This window comes from Cupressus sempervirens, chromosome 7 (genome assembly GCF_028749045.1).
Source record: "Cupressus sempervirens isolate cs-2001-9-10 chromosome 7, ASM2874904v1, whole genome shotgun sequence".
In the NCBI taxonomy this organism is placed as follows: Eukaryota; Viridiplantae; Streptophyta; class Pinopsida; order Cupressales; family Cupressaceae; genus Cupressus; species Cupressus sempervirens.
Window position 1 is genome coordinate 774869067 of NC_143124.1, and position 3869 is coordinate 774872935.

Sequence of the window (3869 nt, forward strand, 5' to 3'; positions counted from 1 at the left end):
TTTGTAATAAGAAATTTTAAGCACCGCGTATGCAAATAAGTAATGCAAACTACTTTGAAAATGAAAATCTTGAACTACCCATCTCTCCAAAACCTCTTTTTTGCTGCAAAATAAATGTCTCCACTCTTAAATAAAGTCTTTCCATTATCAACATAACTTAAGTCCACCATGTAGGACCCTAATTACCTCCTTCCTATTATGGAAGTAGATATGCAATAGTATCTAATGGGCAGATGTTTTAGACTGGCTCTTATTTTACAAGGATAATACAAGAATCCATCAATAACAAATATGGTTCCCCTACCTATAATGTCACCCTTGCTTTTTTCCCTTAGTTCAAGGATCTTTATATTAGGCACTTGAATAAAGGATCTTTATTCTAGTTGTGATTATCCCTCAAAAAGAAAACATGCTTATCACAAAGACAAACAAGGATTTTTGCATGTCATGAATTTATTTTAGAAAATGTAGGCTATATGAATCAAAAGTTTTGAGGCCTTTTGCTGCTCTATTTTAGTACAAACATAAGGTACCAATGTATACCAAGCTGAAAAATCAACAAGGCACTCATTTTCCATATTCCTCAAGATTGATGAAGCCCAACCAATCTTTCCCTCCTTGCAAAGACTAGAAATCACTTCAAAAATACTAATTCTTCGTGGGATAAATCCCTTTAGTACCATTGATTCCAAAAATTTGGCAGCCTCCTTAAACTTCCCATCCCCACATAATCCATCAAGCATTATCCTATAGGTAAGCATAGTAGGATTCTTTGATTTTCCCTTCTCTATAAAGACCGCTTACAATTATATTATAGCTAACAATATCCTACTTGCCAAAGATACACTTCATGGTATCCAAAAACTCAAAAGTGCCTTCGAAATTACCATCTTTGCACAAATAGGTAATATAAGTATTCTAGGTAGCAACATGTAGTACACACCTATTGTCATTCATCTCTTCCAACATCTTCCCCACCTCTTTAGAATGACCTAACTTTTAATAGATCATTGGTAAGAGTAGTGTAAGTAATAGTATTTAGTCTTATCCCCTTGTTCTTCATCTCAAACTTCAGCTTCAAGGTTTTATCCACCTTCCCCAAATTATAGAGTGCCCCCATCAAGGTTGTATAAATATGAACATTCACACACAATCTCTTTTTCTTGATCATATCATTAAATAATTGAAAAGCCTAGTTTACATCCATGTTTTCACACAAAGTATTTATAAGTGTATTGTAAGTAACTAAACATGGTTCAGGCATTTTATCAAACAGTTCGTGACTATCCTCTAAATGATTGCCATTGCAACATACTTTCATGAGAATGTTATGTGCATGTGTCTAGTGAAATGGGCATTATTTTATATAGGGGTTCAAGCATATCAAAACGTTTGGAATTAAGAAGAGAATTTAAAAGTGTATTAAAAGACCTAATTGTAGGTTTTGGATATCTGAATTGAGGCATTTTGTCAAACAGTTCCATGGTTGCTTTGGGTTTTCTAGCCCTTCCATAAAATTTAATGACATTATACAAAAGGCCTTCTTTGCATTTGAGGTCATCTTCTTTTCACATTTGATCTAAAATATTTTCTAATTATTTAAACATTTTTGCACTTCTGAGCTTTGAATGATAACATCTTAGGCAAAACCACTAATTTTTGACTTTCGATTGTTGAAAATTTGTAGGGCTCGTATTCACTTTTTTTCTTTGACTAGCATGTGCATCATTTTTCAGATGTTTGTGTCTTTAATTTTTCTTGTCCCTTCTTGTAGCTCATATTTGCAAAAACTTAGAATATTAGTTTTCCTTATTTTAAAAGGTGCTAGCTCAATGGAAGAGAAACTACATCATAAAAAGGATGATAATGGTTCGAATCCACCGTGCTTTAACATAAATAAATAAATTATATTTTAGTTTATATTTAATAATATTTTTTAATTTATTATTTTATACCATCTCTCTAATCATCTTAAGAAAGATAATAAGTGAGATTTAAGACATAATCATTTCTATAAAGATGATTAAAATTGTCTTGAAGAGATAATTTTACTATTGCTCCTTATTGTCTTTATAAGACAATAATTTAAGATGATAGTTTAAGACACTCACTTAAAGATAATACATAACTTTGTTTTTGTCCCAAACTAAGACAATTCATTTAAAATTTGTCTCAATGATTGTCTTAAAACTCCCCTTTATGCTGTAGTGTTGTGTTTGTGAGCTTCGATCTAAGGGAGTTGGTGTGTGCGCTCTTGGATTTTGATAGTTGATTGGCACATGGACCAATGTCTAATTGTGTGTACTCTTATGTTTTCATATGAGTTAGTTATGCATTGTAAACTTGGGGCTTGTCCTAAGCATTTATTATGTTATGTATTTAATATTTGTAGCCAAGTTGACTTGTGTCTTGATGTGTATATTTAATGTGGATGTATTTAATTAATGTAATTGGCTAGGTTGGCCTATGGCTTGGTTTAGTATAAGTAGAGGGTCTTGTGGAGTTTAGAGTCATTATCATCATCTAGCATAAAGGGAGCAAAGAGTAGCTGAGAGAGTAAAGTTTTAGTAGAACTAGTAGCTATAGCTTGGGAAACAAGGAGATTTCTTGGTGACTTGCAAGCACAAGTTTAGATTCATCTTGGAGTTGTCTACTAGAGTGTGGATCTAGACTAGCTAGGAGTTGGATCTTGTGAGGTCTTGCAGAACTACTATTGTAATTACTTATGTATTTGGTTGTAACTCAGAAGGCCTTACAGTTGGGCATGTTAGATGAAAAATCTTATTAAGAGAATTAGCATTGTGTGAATCTAAATATCTATGTTATTCTTTATATACTATTGTGTATTTTTTGTTGGGGACTAGGACATCTCCTTTGGGGTCTCTCCCACCTTGTGCTGCATTAGGAACTAAGTGCTATTGGGATTTCAACTAGTTTAGCATTTTTTTTATTATGTAGTTTTATGAATTCATTGGTTGCAAATAAATGTGTGGCTTTGTCAAAATATTCTCTTTTTTTGGCACTTAAGGAGATGTTTGTTTGAGTCATGAGTGTGGCCCCAATCATCTTGTATGGGTTTTGTATTTCTAATATTTTGTAGGATTTTCTAAAATTGTTGTTGGGACTAACTTTTTCCTTGTTTTTGAAAGATTATGTCCAATGCAATTGCAATAGTAAATTTTTTTCATAGCATGATTGTTGTAGAATTTGAGGCATATATTGGCTTATCAAGAACTAGTGGTAGCTAGCCTAAGTCACCAACAAGGATGATAAAAAATCTCATCAAAAGGTTCTTTTTTGTTATATAGAAATGCCTCACACAAGCGGCTATCAAATTTGATGAGAAGTTTTGGTCCCAAGAAGATTATTTCATCTATAAGAATGTATTTAATATGTTTGAAGTCTTCTTGAAGGTTTTTTGATGATTGGCCTTGTAAGGGATGCATTTCTTTAATCAAAATTCAAAGGCATGTGTGGATTGTTGAGGCTTGTATATTATAAGTTGCAACTCCTGTAAGTGCTAGTGTAAGCAATGGTTTCTTTTCATTACTCTTTGTAATGTTTATAGTTTTTCTAATGCAGTCAATAAGGTATGATTTGCCAGTTCCCATTGTTCCTTGGATAATCATGTGTAGTGGATTATTTGGGAATGGGTTTGTATGATGTTTAGTGATGATGTATAAAGATAATTTTTATTTGGGTGCTAGTTGGTAGTTTGGTTACATATTTGTTGAATGGAAAAAGATTTCATTAGCTTGTAGGAATGAAATTTTTTGTTGATTCATTTAGTTCATGGGAAATGTTGTTTGCATTCCATTGGTGATTAATATCAATGTCTCATTTTCCTAAAAGATCAAGCTCGTTAATTG

The 3869-nt window shown here is 32.4% G+C and overlaps 1 pseudogene; it reads right to left on the reverse strand.

Annotated features, from left to right (window-relative positions):
- Positions 1–458: 458 nt before the first annotated feature.
- On the reverse strand, positions 459–1729 carry LOC149549611 (putative pentatricopeptide repeat-containing protein At1g53330; annotated as a pseudogene).
- Positions 1730–3869: the final 2140 nt, after the last annotated feature.